Source organism: Echiichthys vipera, assembly GCF_963691815.1.
Source record: "Echiichthys vipera genome assembly, chromosome: 12".
Classification (NCBI taxonomy): Eukaryota; Metazoa; Chordata; class Actinopteri; order Perciformes; family Trachinidae; genus Echiichthys; species Echiichthys vipera.
The window spans coordinates 8,171,871-8,189,673 of NC_139837.1; positions in this window are offsets into that span (position 1 = coordinate 8,171,871).

The following is a 17,803-nucleotide window of genomic DNA, read 5'->3' on the forward strand; positions in this document are numbered from 1 at the left end:
TGTTCTGCTGCCGTCCTCCTCAGAGACAGACTCCCCGTTTCATTCACCACTCAGATATTCTCATTAGCAGGAGGATTTGTATCAGCTGTTTGATTTACAACAGCTACCAGGCAGACAGACAGACAGACAGACAGACAGACGGGTAGATGGATTGACAGATAGATAGCCGGGCGGACAGATAGACAGACAGATAGATAGATAGATAGACAGACAGATAGATAGACAGATAGACAGTCAGATGGGCAGATAGATAGACAGACAGATAGATAGATAGACAGACAGATAGATAGATAGATGGACAGATAGATGGATGATAGATAGATAGATAGACAGACAGACAGACAGACAGACCGGCAGATAGATAGATAGATAGATAGATCGGCAGATAGATAGATAGATAGATAGACAGTCAGATAGACAGATGGACAGATAGATAGACAGACAGATAGATAGATAGATAGATCGGCAGACAGATAGATAGATAGATAAACAGACAGACAGACCGGCAGATAGATAGATAGACAGACAGACAGATAGATGGACAGACAGACAGATAGATAGACAGACAGATAGATAGATAGACAGACAGACAGATAGATGGACAGACAGACAGATAGATAGACAGACAGACAGATAGAAAGATAGATAGACAGACGGATAGATAGACAGACAAATAGATAGATAGATAGACAGACAGATAGATAGATAGACAGATAGATAGACAGACAGACAGATAGATAGATAGATAGACAGACAGACAGATAGATAGATAGACAGACAGACAGACAGATAGATAGACAGACAGACAGACAGATTGATAGATAGATAGATAGATAGATAGATAGATAGACAAATGCTTGTCAGTGTGTCTTTCAGATTTTCTCCATGAATCGATTAGTTGTTGTTTTGTCTATAAAATGTTCTAATATTTTAAAAAAAGATACCTCTGTAACTGAAAAATCAAAAACCCTTGAGAAGATGGATCAAGTAAATGTTTGTCATGTCTGCTTTAAAAAGGACAGAAACAATTCATCATCGCATTAGTTTTCTGTCAGTCGACCGATGAATCGACCAATCCTTTCAGCTTTAAAGTTGAGCATCGGAATTGGACAGTTTATAAAAAGTGGAATTTGGGGTTGGATCACACCCACAGGATAAATATTACCAAACACAGACTGCTTTAATCTGTTTAGTGCTACTGGTTTTGCTTATATGCTGCTGTTGTGTCGACAATTGACGCAATACACAATCGTCATTTACGGTTAAAAACTGGAAGTGCCTAATGTTTGCTAAATCATTGTGTGGTAATGAGAATGTATTAGGTAGCCTATTAATGGTGTACCTCATTAATCATGACAAATGGCTCCACGGCACATAATGCATTAGCCGCTATAAATGCTGCTGTATCACTATCAATGATTCTGGCCTGAGCCGTATTTTGTGGTCACCCCGGTAGAATCTGTAACTACAGCATCCTCATTAGGATTATTCTTTATTTTCATTATCTTTAGGATAAATATGAAAATACTGCAGATCTTCAGGTACAAACCTCTGGTGACAAGTACATGCCCTGTTATTAGTTTTCCGACAACTGCAGTCACTGAAAAATTAAAGATCCTGGGCAATTTCACAGAGATCAGACTAAAGATCAGATGCTATCAGAGAGTGTTTGATCAACACAACTAGAATACACATTAAACAACATGGACTACAGCAATGATATGCCCTCCGCAAGTGCTTACAGATTATGACGCCTGAATTTTCATCCATGTCACTGCAGCTCAAGCCCAACAAGTCGATCCCCATAGGATCAATTTGATTCAGCTTACATAACAACCACGGCTCTGTGGCTGTTGTTGGTGTTTCTGGGTCTCTCTCTCTCTCCAGCATAATGCGTCTGTATTTTCAGTGCAGACAGAAGCTGTTGGTATTTGATAAACACTTGCAATGTGGAGGATGTCCTCAATCCTTGACTGTGAAGCCCACTCCCTTTCCCCACCAATGAATCTTTCACGGTACCGAGAAAAAGTAGTGTACGAAATGTGACTGTGAGGATGAAAGAGATGCATTTTATTAGCTTTGACAACTGGATTTGAAGATTATTGGTGTCTTCAACTAAAAACCGTATTGAACAATAAATTATCTCACTGGCCTAACATTGTATTTTTCTGGCCCACAGCACAGAAATGGCTCAACAGTCGATTTTGTACATGCAACGCAAAAACAACCCACTGGCATTTGATCTTAAATGATCAAAGATGATAAAAAAAAGGCCCTCTGGAACACATTTAAAGCTGCACTACACTACTTCTGTGTGGAGTTTGCATGTTCTCCCCGTGTCTGCGTTGGTTTTCTCCGGGTTCTCCGGTTTCCTCCCACAATCCTAAAGACGTGCATGTGTTAGGTTAATTGATGACTCTAAAATTGCCCGTAGGTGTAAATGGTTGTCTGTCTCTGTTTGTGTCTATGTGCCCTGTGATAAACTGGCGTCCTGTCCAGGGTGTACCCCGCCTCATGCCCGATGTCAGCTGGGATCGGCTCCAGCCCCCCCGCGACCCCGACAGGCACAAGCGGTTGAAGATGAATGAATGATAATCATTATATTTATATTAACAAGGAGTTGCTCATGGTGACAAACACACAAATAATTATCACCCAACTCTGTGGTTCTCACTTCAATGGAGCATTTTAGCTTCTTTCAGCTAATTGTTTTGGTTTTACAGCCCACAACTTGACTGTTTTGGTTCAGTCTTACGGCTCTCATTAACATGTTTCCACACAGAGTGGAATTAAGTGAAAAAAAGGCCTGGTGAAACCACTGGACATGAACTACCCAGCACCAAACAGCAGACAACGTTAGCGATTAGCTGGGGAACATAGTGGAGTATTTAGCGGCTTGAGAGACAGATATTTTTTGGGTTGGTGGAGACCAAAAGTAGAGACAAAAGTAAGGTGAATATTGCATTCACCAGGTGGCCAGAAACACACACTAGAGTGTTGCATTGTGTCTGCTGGATGCGTAAATAGGTTATATACGACTGGTTGCGATGATGTGTTTAGAGTGTTTTTCGCACTTGCCCCAAGTGGCCAAAGAAAGTCAGACACTGTAGATTTATGCACGATTGCGGAATTTTGACAACGTTTTCTTTCACTACAACTTAATGTGCTCACTCATCAGTGGGTAAAATTGGATTATGATTTTAACCTCCTATTTCTTTGATCTTACAAAACAAAAGTTTCTAATTGGTTCCAGCCCGATTGCGTGGTATGTTAGTGGCATGTTTCTGTCATAATAGCTGAATATCCTACTTTTCTGACTTTTAGATAACAAACAGAACCCAACTGTCATCTCACCTCATGCTCAAGGTCGCAGTTATCAGATGTAGGCCTATCATTAATTAAACCTGAACTAAGGTTCATTAGTCTTTGTGCTGCCACGATAATCATTTTAGAAAATAAAGAGACAAACCCGATTTAACATTCAGACCCTTTGACACTCATTTTCTCCTCTCAACAGTGTTGAGTTGCTTTTCAAAGCAACTTTTGTCAATGTTGGTGAGATTTTCAGTGGGCAGTAAAGTATCCAGGTGTGAGGTTTAACAGTTAACAGAGTAGTAGTATGAAGTGGAAGCAGGCAAAGCCAAAGTCCACACCCTGTCTGAAGACTAATATCTTTGGCAACAATCCACGCGTTTCCTGTCGAGGACCTGAATCACTCTCCCTGTTTCAGCATGTAGCAGCAATGAGGCCTAACGGACGTGAGAGAAAGAATGAGGTTAAACGTTGGAGGAGGGGAGAGAACCGCCTGAGAGCATCCACAACATGTCCTCCCATAACCTTGTTTCTATATCTGTCCTGCCGCATCCCTGCTTCTCCTCCACACATACTGTACAACGCCAGGGATCAGCTGATGAGCTAAACATCTCTTCACCCCGCGCCCACGTGCTATTACCCAAAGTCATGTCCTTAACTGCATTGCACCATGGTCTCCTTGACTGTAAAATAATCTGGGAGGATGGGATGGAATGACAGAAATGTGAAAACTGGAGACAGAAGAAGACCTGGCAAGCCTTGATGTGAGGATGTCAGCGTTGCTCTAACCCTTTTAAGTTTCCCCCTGCTCTTATGAACCATTTTCACTCTTCACTTCTGACTTTCAAATGTCAACCTTTTTTTTCCCTTTTTGGATGCATTTATCATACGAGGCAAGCCAGGTCATCTGTGTCTGATTAATGCCACTCTCCCCGTCTCTCGGCTTGTTGTCTCCGACCCAAAGTGCTGTTTGACTGGAAATGCAGCAATTGTGTTCTGAAGCGCAAATGAGGGTGCAACTAAGCTGAAAAATAGCCCATACAGAAGGAATTCAGTAGGGCACTTTAACAAAATACAACAGTAACTGAATTGTTAACATCATTCCCCTGTGATACCAGTTTTGTCCAGTGGTCAAATCACCACTAAACATTTTCTTTTACCCCGTTTAACAAGGGAAAGTCACGAATGCTTCCTTATTCTCTGGTAGCTTGGGACAGCAGTTTTGGAATCACGCATCCACTTTCCAACAACAAAACTTCTTGGTTTAATCTACTTTGTCACTCTTTATCCCTGCAGACTCTGTCACTCTTCATACTACATCATCTTACAGCACTGCATTGAGCAGATGTGACTAATAGATAGATTGATTGATAGACTAATAAATGGTTTTACACTGAGTTAGTTAAAAGCCTGTGTGTTTTAAAGGTGCTACAGGGTGCCTTGTGCAGCAGTATCCGATACTGATGGTCACAGACACTATTTGACAATTTGGGAGTTGGAAAGGTTTGTTCTGTACCCTGAAAAAGAACTACAGCCAGCAGCCTGTTAGCTAGGCTGAAGAACTGGTAAAGGGGAAAGAGCTTACCTGGCTCAGGAGCGTACCTACTGTATGTTCCCTGGGTATTGGTCCTTTGTTTTAAAAAAAAAGGTCTGCTGGTCCCTGCTTGTCACAGAAAGGGTCCTATTTTCCCCAGTCTGTTATGTAGACCCTAACGCTACCCCCTCACCCTAACCCTAACCGTAAAATGCCGAATTCAATCCACAAAGGCAGAGGCTTATGCGACCTGGGAACAGAGCACCCTTTTTGGGAAAAAAAGGTCCAATGTTCCCATAAGTAGAGAACATAAGACCCAGGTGACATAGGGGTTACCCCCCTGGGTCTTTCTTAAGGTAAAACTAACCTGCCTACTGGCACCCTTGAAGCTAATCAGCTGCTAGTTATAGCCTCATATTTATCGTAGACATGAGAGTGTTATCAATTTCTGTCAAGTTCTCAGCAAGAAAGTAAAGCGTATGTCTCAAATCTCCAGACTCAAGTTGGCATGCAGGTAGAGCTAAATCTGGTTTGGTAAATCAAACATTGTGTAAAAAGGAACACCCCGTTATTGCCTCCGGTCCCACTGGCACTGGATTTTTTTGCATGGTGTGCAGTTTTCTGGACATCTAGCATCAGTACGTTTACAGGCTAATGTCCAATGACTCAAAATTTTAGTGGACCTATACAACTTATTCTCCAGCTCCAGTACAATGTGTTGTTTTTGTCAAAGTTTGCAATTTCTAGCATGTAGCTTGTTAGCTATGTGGATAAAATCTTACACACTGACCATAGGTTCTGTCTTGATCAGAAGTAAGAGTACCAGGCCCTCACAATCCAGCAGACTTCAGCTTGTTTTTCAGTTTAATCCACAGCTGAAATATCCACAAAGAGTTTTCTCACATGCATTAAAAAAAAAAACAACACACAGTCCTCCGAGTCATCACTGGCTGTATCCAGATAAGGAGCCTCTCTCAGATCCCTCAGTGCGCCAGCATTCATCATATTAAAGCTATGACTCAGACGGCCCTTTGCGTCACTTCTGCTGCTCTTCTCAGCCTCAAATAACCTGAAACTCCAGACTCGAATTGGCACGCAGGCTAAATTCTTATTAACTAGCTTCTCTGTCTCCTGTGTGTTTGTGGTTTTGCAAAGAATTATGGGTCCCGGTGTAATCAATTACAGCCCAGACAAACAAGGAGCGCTTGCATCAAGAAAGGTCAAAAGTACGTTGTTGATCCGTATACAATACCAATATAGTGAAAAAACACAATCATATAGAGTTGTCATTCCAGTTTTGAACACTTTTATTAAGACTAGAGAAAGTGTTACTGAGATTCTGAGGTGTTTATCTCACTGTCTTTATTCTTCACAGAACTGTTATAAATAAGCAGAACCAATGAGAATACTAATACCCAAACTCCTTTTCACAGCAACCTGCACCCTTTGCTTTCATCTAACTTCACTTCAACCCAAACCCCTTGGCATTCATTTGAAGTAAAGGGCAGGAAACATGTGCCATTTAGTCTTATCACTGTTATCACTCCCACTCATAACAGGGTTGGAATTAGAGCCATAGAGAAAAGACCTCCTACATATTATTAAAAACACATTTTCAAAGCAATGTTACCAAAAGGGAAAGAATAAAGAGATCAAAACATTGCTAATGGGATTTTACAGTGGCTTTGTAAAATGCATCAACAACTGTAGCCTCCTAGCAAAAACGGGGCATTGTTGACAGCACCCCCTGCACGTTCAATACAAATACGGTTTGGTTAGGTCCAAACGATGTTTCTGGTCTCTCTGGGAACACAAATCATGCTTTTAATTTCCAATAAAAGGAGACGGTCTCGTCTTGGCGAGGGGAGTCAAACAGAATAACTGCCCATAGTGAAAACAAACACACATTAGGACAAAAGAGGTCCAAGTTCTAACCGCAATTCTAACTTTATGGGAGATGGTGGTTATACCAAGAATCCCACATACAGAACTTTCCTCTGGACTAAGTGCATAGCAACCACCCACAACCAAACATCCAGTCTGTTTAGTGTATGTTAGAGAAACACAAGTTACACTGAGACCAACTGACACAAAATATTGCTAAAACATAAAGTAATATACAGTATGGCACTGATAAATAAATAGCCAGATACCAGAGATAACCCTATAGGCGAATCTGCTGGTTGATTTATGTGTTGTGCTCTCTACAGCGTCACTCCATCAGTCTGAAAGCCTTTTCACTGACAGTGAAAGCACAGATTCATTACTGTCGGCAGGCACCCCCTCCAACAGATGAAGGTAGCCTTTGTTAATGTGGAAGTTATTCAGTCTCAACACCGCAGCCTTCAAATGGAAAAAAAATAACCTTGTCCAACCTCCACAGTCTGGATGTTAAAGTGCTGTAAACCTAGCCAGCATTACTTGCTACCCTCTGAATATGAATCTGCTAAAGCAATGTTAAAAAAAAGTGAGATACGACAGCTGTAACGGCAGCTTGTTCACTTCCACGTACACGACCCAGATTAGTCTATAGGTCTATAAGAAAAACTTCAGCTTGATTTATCAATTTAGAAAACTATCCAATCTCATTTTTAAAGGATAAGTCCAGCGAAAATAGACCCCATGGTCTTTTTTGGCATGAAAAAACATCAAATAAGCCATCGAGACAATTTTTTTTTGTTGATCAACCATGTATAGAGAATGCCTCAAAGGGCTAACGCTGATTAGCTCAGGGCGGCACGCTGAAAGCATCCAAAACGGCCTTTTTTAACCACTAATATTGCTCAAAATAGCACCAAACCTCTGCATTGGCATGATAAGGGTCCCTAAAACAAAGCACCAACAATGTAGTTGTCAACATGGAGCTACTGGTAAGGCACAGACTTGTAAAACAGTCTCTTTTAATAAACTCCGGGTTTGCGTTTATGTGTTGGGACCCTAATCATGCTACTAGACAGGAATATTTGTAACGATCATTTAAGCCGGGCTGATTTTCAGCAGTGGCAGTGCATGCAGTATGTGTCTGATAAAAAAAACGTGTTGGGCTTTTTTTACGAGAGAGAGAGAGAGAGAGAGAGAGAGAGTGAGAGAGAGAGAGAAGGCCAGCTTCAAATAAAAATAAGTCATAGTACTTTTGATATTTTTGTTACAGATCTATAGTTGAATCATTGTATCAGTAGAAACTGGCAGGCTGCCGGGAGAAAATTTTAATTTGGTCATGTCCATACCTGTGTGTCTGTAATGTATGCCATTAAGAGAGCTCAGCATGTGGCAGCAGTTAGGAGAATAAATGTGGTTTCACTAGTGCGTAGAAATGGATATCCACCCTGCCCCTCCTCCTCCTCCTCCTCCCCATCTCCCTTTCTTTGGGCAAACACTTCGCCGCTCTCTTTGGGACCCACAAAGCCTCCGAACAATAGACGCAGTGTACTCAAGACTGTCACTGAAATTCGCCCCTGAGTGTCTCCTTAGAGTTACACCTTCCACGTGTGTGTGTAGGAGAAAATGACATCTATGTGTTCATTTTCTACATGCGAGCAGGTCTGTTCGGTTGACGGTGCCATTTCTCAGAGAACTGAAGACACATTCTTTGAGCGGTGGGCGGCCCGGAGGAAGCAGAGGGGCTTTCAGATGCTATGACAAGGTTGCTGTTTAACTTGGAGAGGCTGTCTGTTATTTCTGTCTAACCTGTGGTGAGCTGGCAACACTCTCTGAAACGAACCTGGAGGACCACTGGGAGGAAAACCAAGCGAAGGGCATGAATGGGAAGTTGGGGGCGGAGGGCTAGACACAGAGAGGGAGACCTCACACACCAAAATTTTTTAGAGGCTAACTGAAGAAAAACAAACCACACAGGGTGTTGTAAAGAGGCCTGAGAGTCATAACTGTCAAGACTCCATGACTGCACCTCTCGAAAGAACAGCCTCATTGACAAGCCTCCGGAGAACACACGCTCGCAGAACGTTGGGTTTGTATTTGTGTTGTTAATGTATTTCCATTGATGTGTGTCAGTATATGTGTGTAAATACATGCACATAAAAAGACTGTGTGTGTGTGTGTGTGTGTGTGTGTGTGTGTCTCTGTGTGTGTGTTAATGGGCTGACAGTGCTGTTTCATGTACTGTAAGGCCACAGCACAGTTTATTGAGCTATAACTGGAGATGCAACCAGACGAACACACACACACACAGTTGGATAGATAGCCCGACTTTGACTGTGTAAGCGTGAAGGCAGACAACGTAAGATTCACAATTAAAGAAAGCGGTGTGTCACAAGCCGTACACACTAAACATGGCTGGACCGTTTCATCACCTCAACCCCACGATTTGTCCTGTTGCAGCTTTAAAGCGCTGTGCTGAAGTTTTGACACGCCATAGCCCAGTTAATGTAAATTGAGTGAACTTAAGTCTCCGTTGATGACTACTTCCCCAATAATGTCTACATTACACATGAATCTCACCGTTTGACACGTAGGGCTACCCAGGGCATTGACATGTGACGCCAAACGGTCCAGACAAAACAACACTTAAGAGTTGGGATGAGAGCGGGTGTGAGTTTTCATCCACAGGATTCAGTAAATTCCATCTTTGAGCAACTGGCCTTTTCCACCACTGCAGCTCAGAAAAGGAAACAGTGTCCGTGACAACACAAAGAAGGAATTTGTCACCGAACTTCAGCTTTTGGGTCCATTTTTGCACAAACAAGCACTGAGGAGTTTGTCCTCCATCACTCACATTGGTATTGCTTTTTGGACCGTGCCGACAGGAGGAAAGCACGCTCCGACTATTAACCTCATACAAATGGGTATGTGAGTGTTATTTTAAGATAAACTTAAACTCATTGCACTTCCTGCCATGCACAGGTGTATTATCCCGTGCAGTGCAATTGCTGCCTCAAGGAATATACAGTATTGTTACAGTCTGTACTAACAACTGTGTGTTTTTCATTACCATAACAAACATATGCAAGTGCAAGGTAAACTGGGAAGGTGCTTGAAGGCCCATCATCTTTTGTTTTTCGACACTTTTTTTTACTGAAAAATACTCATGTTATATAAGCCGGAAGTGAAGAAACATCCTGTCTGCCTGAACAACAGGCTATTTCCCTGAACATTGCGCTTAGGCATGTTCTTTTTCATATATGCTCCTGTTCTGGGCTCAAAAATGTTACTGCACATTCAAATCTGTCTCTGCATACTCTCAAATCAGATTGGTTTTGTTCTGTCCTCATGCAATCCTTTGGTTATAAGAAAGCCATATTGATTTCCGTATGTCTTCATCTGTGTGTGTGTGTGTGTGTGTGTGTGTGTGTGTGTGTGTGTGTGTGTGTGTGTGTGTGTGCAAGCTTTTTTTTTGTTTCAGAGCTCTAAACAAGGTAAGCGTTGTCCAGTCGCGGGCCTCCAGCCAGGGTGCTTCCTTTACCCACCAGGCTTTATTGTTTTTCAGGCCCTCTCTGCTCAGCGGGAGGATGTTGTCTGTTTCTTGATTCTCATACCGGCCCCTCTCGACACGCACTCTCACACACACACACACACACACACACACACACACACACACACACACACACACACACACACACACACACACACACACACACACACACACGCACACACACACACACACTCACACACACACACACACACACGCACACCATTCATGTGGGAAAGAATGGGCCCAGTCTGGATTAGGCTATTCCCCTGCGTAACACTAGACAAGGCATTCAATATCTCCAGCTTCTCTGTCCAAACAGTGTCTTGGCACCGGCTCAGTGGAGGGCTGGAAAATCCCAGAGCTGCTGTCGAGTTTTTGGTGTGACCCGCTCTTTTATTATAACGACTCTATAAATGCTTACAGACCCTCAACTTGGCCCCCCGCCCGAGGAGGGGATTCAAATAAAAAAAAAACAGAGTTATTCAAACACATTATGTACACACCGCAGTTAAGTGCGTGCAAGACTTAACAAACACAGGTGAAGATACGACAAAACACACAAGCTGTCTATTCTTCCACTGTGTCCACTTTTCTCATCAGGAGTCAAGCAGTGGCAGCTGGGAAAGAGACAGCTGGGACTCCTTAGTTTTGCTCCTCTGCCTCTACACACACGCACGCACACACACACACACACACACACACACAGGCACGCACGCACACACAGGGGGATTGAAAAATGAGAGCCAGGCTTTTAGAACTAAGGAATCACATGACACACACATAAAAACATCATTTCTCATGCGCCCTGGAAAGAAAACGATCAGTGATGTGGGAGGAAGAAGTATAAAGAGGGGAGAGGTGGAGGGGGGAAAGAGAGCAGTTCAGTGAGTTCATAGAAAGCCATCAAGCTCGGCTGCGCTTTCCCCCCTAAATCTATTGTTTCTGCGAGCGCTGTGAGGCTACGGAGGCTATCGAAGCACTCAGAGGCCCTCACCTCGTTGAAGTGTTTTCAGCCACTTGCTTCTCGTCCTGACCAGCGTTGGAAACTCACAGGAAGACAAATAAAAAGAGAAGTTTTTCCCCTCCACAGCCCCTCCCTATCGTTCCCCTACCTCGTAACATCTGGGAAATCCTCATCTGGCAGCAGCAGTGCGATGCTGTCTGACTTCTCTTTCCCCTCCCCTTCTCAGCCTTTTCTCTTTCAGCACCTCTGGATTCCTCCCGCATCTTTTTCCACTCGCACTTCAAACTTTTTACGTGTCTTCTGAGTTCTTGCTTCTCTGTGAGAGTTTCTGTTCGGTGATTTTGTTGGCAAAGTTGTGGAAGTTTTTATTGCATCTTGTTTCTCACCTTCTATTCTTTCCCTCCAAAGCCCATTTCTATTTTAAGGAAGTCATCAGAGACCCCTCTCTTTTCCCTCTCTTTTCCTAGAACTCCTTCTCAAACACGGTTGGTGAATCTTACTGGACCATTAAGTAACATAAACACTAATACTATAGCCTATATTAAAAGATACGTTTGACTGTCATTTGATTGCTGAAAGTTAGATGAAGCGATTGAAATAGACCTACCATGGTACACATGAAGCTAGCGACCGTTAGCCTAGCTTAGCATTAAAGCTGTAATCCATGAGGATTGAGATACCTTGCTTCTAGCAGCCTCGTTGGCCGTACAATGCAAATGGGGGCGAACCTGTTCTGTCGGGCCTCAATCTTGTCACGTTCACGGTCACTAGCTGTGTTCGATATCGTTCCCTCATTCACTCACTCACTATCACATCTTCATCTACATATTTTTCATCGATAAGAAAGAGGTAAAATGACAATTAAGTTGTTTTTCAAAAACTCAGATCTGTTCAAACAACGGGGAACACGGCACTGCTGCGTTGTAGAAATACGGGGTTTCGACCGGCTTGGACCCGGACATCATATTTTGAAAGGGTGTTAAGTAACGACTTAACAGCCGGATAGACCTGAATACCCAGGTGTAACGACTCGCCTGCTTACGATATCTCAACGCTGATTGGCTGCCGCGACACAGCGTCACGCAATGTTGCTTGAGAAGTTCAAATTTTTCAACTTCAAACGACTCGCGCAATGAGGCAATGAACGCGATGGTCGCTTCATCGCATCACTCTTATTGCCCGTCATTGCGTCATTTACATTGATCTTGAATGGCAGCTTGGCGCTTTCATCCCCTCCATCTCTTTTGGTGTGAATGTGTAACCAAGGTTAGTTAAACCCCAGGCATTTGTAGTCAATTATCCGTGTATGAATTAATGTTTTAAGCCTCATCTCATCTCATCTTCATCCTCTTATCCGGGGTCGGGTCGCGGGGGCAGCAGCTTTAGCAGGGGACCCCATACTTCCCTTTCCCGGGCCACATTAACCAGCTCTAACTGGGGGATCCTGAGGCGTTCCCAGGCCAGTGTGGAGATATAATCTCTCCACCTGGTCCTGGGTCTTCCCCGAGGCCTCCTCCCAACTGGACATGCCTGGAACACCTCCCTAGGGAGGCGCCCAGGGGGCATCCTTACCAGATGATCCTGAACCACCTCAACTGGCTCCTTTCAACGCAAAGGAGCAGCGGCTCTACCCCGAGTTCCTCTCGGATGCTGAACTTCTCACCCTATCTCTAAGGGCGACCCCAGCCACCCTCCTGAGAAAACCCATTTCAGCCGCTTGTACCCGCAACCATGTTCTTTCGGTCCTGACCCAGCTTTCATGACCATAGGTGAGAGTAGGAACGAAGATTGACCGGTAGATCGAGAACTTTGCCTTCCGGCTCAGCTCTCTTTTCGTCACATCGGTGCGGTAGAGCGACTGCAACACCGCCCCCGCTGCTCCGATTCTCCGGCCAAACTCACGCTCCATCGTCCCCTCACTCGTGAACATGATCCCGAGGTACTTGAACTCCTTCACTTGGGGTATGTTTTAAGTATTCTCTAAAATCTAAGTAATTTTTTCATGAGAGGGGAGCAGTAAAAATATATTCTCCTACAGACAAAGCTGTATATGCGTTACTGTCTCTTGAAATTAGGTGGCCGTTTTTTCTGCGCTGTTTTCGGTGAGAGAAAATCTGACGGGAGTGTGCATCTCACCTTAGACCCGATCTTTGTGAGCCCCTCTCCACTGATGTCTGGTGCAGTTGTGTTAGTAACTGGAGGAAAAGAAACGTAAGAGTTTAACTGATACATAAAAATGAACAGTTAGAAGTCAGAAACTGAAGACAGAGAGACAGAAGAGACCGTCGGTGTGCCGCGAGTTCGAGTAGGACCACGTGAGTTGCGTAAACAATAGAAATCCCGGTGAGTCAAGATCAACATATTAACCTGCTAACAAGATCAACGTATTAGCATGCTAACAAGATCAATGCATTAGCATGATAACAAGATCAACGTATTAGCATGATAACAAGATCAACGTATTAGCATGCTAACAAGATCAATGCATTAGCATGATAACAAGATCAACGTATTAGCATGATAACAAGATCAACGTATTAGCATGCTAACAAGATCAACGTATTAGCATGCTAACAAGATCAACGTATTAGCATGATAACAAGATCAACGTATTAGCATGCTAACAAGATCAACGTATTAGCATGCTAACAAGATCAACGTATTAGCATGATAACAAGATCAACGTATTAGCATGATAACAAGATCAACGTATTAGCATGCTAACAAGATCAACGTATTAGCATGATAACAAGATCAACGTATTAGCATGCTAACAAGATCAACGTATTAGCATGATAACAAGATCAACGTATTAGCATGCTAACAGAGAGCTACAAAAAATAACTTGAGAATTAGCCTTAAATACTCTCTAAAACCAGTCGGGACAGACTTGAACTGGTCTGAATGATCTTTTAATGTTTAAACCTGTGTTAATTGTTTAGGAATATTGTGCTGCTAGTTCATTGTTGTGTGTAAACCTTTTTTATGGCCGCTAACAAAAGTTATCCCAGGACACTACAGAGTAGGTAAAGACCACACTCTATGACTTATTTATGATTTACATAGACCCAACAATTCCCCCGTAGAGTACAGTGGCAACAAAAACCTTCACTACAACAGACAGGAACGTCAGACAGACCCAGCTCTGTGGAGGACGCACATCTGTCTGCACCAGTTGGGGAGGAAGAAAAGGAGAGAAAAGATGGACAGAGAGAGACAAAGACAGACAGACACACTTACAGAGATGCGTAACAGTAACTATAATAATATCTATAGTAATGTGAATATGACTTGTATGTTATGGCAGTTAATGCAGCAGAATAGTAGGAACACGCACAGCTAAGGTGATAGAAAATGAAAATGATAATTATGACAAACATGATCAATGATGAGTAGCTGCAATAGCAGCTATGGTACAGCTACACACACCACTGATGGTGTTTTTATGGCTACAAGTTTTATAGTTTATAAGACTAGTGACAGTATAAATGACTAATAGTTATAGAAGTAGCAGGAAGCGTCATGCAGGACCACGGCAGCAGGCACCACCACGATCAGCAGAGACCATAAGGTTTAACCAAGGTTTTTTTGCATGTGATTGCAACTTTCCATGTGGCTAAGTATAAACGTTACCTTTGTACCAAGAACACATTAGGCAAGGCAATGGCAGAGACAAGAAGGAAACATGTAACTCACAAGACAGAGAGAAAACGATTGGCTATTTGGGATTTATAATCACTCTTGTCAGTGCTGCATCTTCAGACTGTTAAGGGCGCACTCACACTGTCCTTCCGCACCGTGCCCCGAGCCCGTTTGTACTCACACTGCCTGGGCCTCGTTTCTGTTCATACGTCATCACTTTGTAACACGTCACACGCATTGATTGACGTCATCGCGATGCGTCGCTTTGTTTCCAAATCTTTCCATAGACCTCAGAGTTTTTGTGCGTCTTGTCGACTGTTTTTGAATATTTTCATCCGACCAAATCTGCAGTAAACACTCCACCTCCGCATCACACCAACATGAACCTTTCGCCGCAATTGTTGATGTTGTTAAATGTCCGCGCATGGTCCCTCCTTCTATTTTCTATGTCCGAACAGGCACATATAAATTACCTCAGAACCGCCGTAGGCGTTGTGCTCGTACATGTGCAAAGCGCTCTACAAAAACGGCCACCTCTCTCAGATGGGCCGTGGACGCAGTTATGCGCGGAGCGGTTGCACTCGCACTGGTCAAACGCACTAGGCTTGACCCGAAAAACCTGTTTTGGCCCGGTGCGGAAGGACAGTGTGAGTGCGCCCTAAGAAGATGGCATGATATGGAGCAGAGGACGTCGCTTATACATGCACTTCATTACCACCAACTCTCTGAAGATGCAAACTAACTGAATGTGGCTATTAGCACTGACGTGAATTTCACATTCCACTGTCATGTATCCACTGTTTGAATAAAAATATAGATCAGGCTTGAGGCGCTGTGTGTTTTAGCAGCCTGGGGCGTCTTTTTGTATCTGTTTTCAATGAGTGAAACATTTTACTGGCTTAATTTTGCATTGCTGCTGTTGAGTTGCTAAGGGCTTAATCAGTTACTGACACATCAAAGCCGTGTTTCTCGCCTCAGAAAGGGAAGAGAGTTCACAGCTAAAGGAGAATTTTATCCTTCTTATCAAGCACGACGTAAATCCTCAGGCAGAAATATGACGAGTTTGGACAATAAACTGCACGTACTGTTTATGTATTAATGGTTACGAACAAGTCTTCAATAATGTCATTTCAAAGATTTGGAGTAAAACGACAGCCCATTGTATCCTCTTAACCAAAAATGGGGTTGAAATTGTCCAGACCTCTGCCAAAAGGTCTGGTTACAGAAAATGAACTCCAAACAAACTGTTGCTACACTTTCTTTTTTTCAGGTGATGTACCATCTATGAGGAGTTTAAAAAGACCAAACATGTAACAGCTGCACGACCGGTTGTATCCAAACAACAGTCAGTAAGGCACCAGATGAAAGGATGTAATGAGTACTGGATCTCGCCACGCTGTCAAATGCTAGAGCCAGAAAATCCAAATCTGACGAGTGAGTTTAATGCTGAGGTTCCTCGAAATAGTTCCACAACATATTGTACACCTCTGTCTTCAGTATACCCATTATTAATCATAATTACTCGTCTCCTTCTTCCAATCCAATCTTTCTCTCTGTTTTTGTTTGATTTGGCCAATGACGTGCTGTGAAAGCAATCCTCCCCAGTGAAGCCAGTCACGGTTGACCACTTTGACTCCCTTTACTGGAGCAAAGCAGAGCAGAGCAGAGCAGCCACATCTGGCAAACGGTTCTCACATCTGGTTTGTGTATCAGCTCCTTGCACGGCCGTCTACCACAGAGTCTGATCGCATACCTCGGAGACGTGAGATGAGCTACAGGCGCTCCACTCCCGGGAAGAGAAGCTGGTTGGTGGTGAGCAAGTTCATGTTGACAAGCTAGACAGACAAGGCAGGAAATGCCACTCACTGACAAAGTGTCAGAAAGTGAAGAAGCTGTATGTTTTATTGGGGCTAAGAACTCTCTACTTTCTTTGAATTTTTTATTTACGGCAGCAGTTTCTTGAAAGGGATCTAGAAGGCAAAATGTCTTATATAGGTTTCAATCTTCCACCATAAAATAAAGGAAGACTTTGGGTCTTTAAGGCAATATATAAAATAGTTTGGCAATCACAATGAACATAATTGAGGCCAGACCAGCGCCATTAAATTAAATGAAAACTTTGCCTGGATAAGGTCAAAGAATTACATTGGTATGAATATAAAATTCATCACGCAGAAAGACACAAAGCAGTAGTTTACTAATGCCGTTTGGTCCTCATCTGTTGGATTTGACTGCTTTTCAACAGTTGCATGTAATGTAACAGTGCCCCCTTGTGCCCATCCTGTATTCTGCACTTAGAGGACAATGACAGATGCCTTTATGTGAGAATAAGGATCCCATCATGTTGATGGAGTAACATGGCGACAGGCCTTTTTCACCCAACACATTTTGACTGAGTAGTAGTAGAAGAGAGAGCAAAGGTGTAAATAATGGGAACGCCTCGGGATCCCCCAGTTAGAGCTGGTTAATGTGGCCCGGGAAAGGGAAGTTTGAGGTCCCCTGCTAAAGCTGCTGCCCCCACGACCCGACCCCGGATAAGAGGATGAAGATGAGATGAATTCCATTTAGCTGCTTTGATTTCAGGGTCCTGGTGCACGCTGGCTCACTCACTGGAACATTTGAATAGAAAGTAGTTTTATCAGCTGCTAGGGCACAGTTATCATGAAAATCCTGATCCTTAAAATACTCTGTGTATTTTAATTCTGCATAAAAGCAACACAAAATGCAAGTACAAATATCTTTACTTGATACTGAGTCATCTACTGTTATCAACATGGCTGTAATAAGGTGCTTTCCTAAAGAGCTCGCGGACATGTCCAAAAGTCCAAAACCCTTTTATAGAAAATATATGAGCCAGGTGCCATAACCTTCCGAACATAAACGTTTACTTGGCTTCATAAATCTGGTAATATCATTAAAGGAT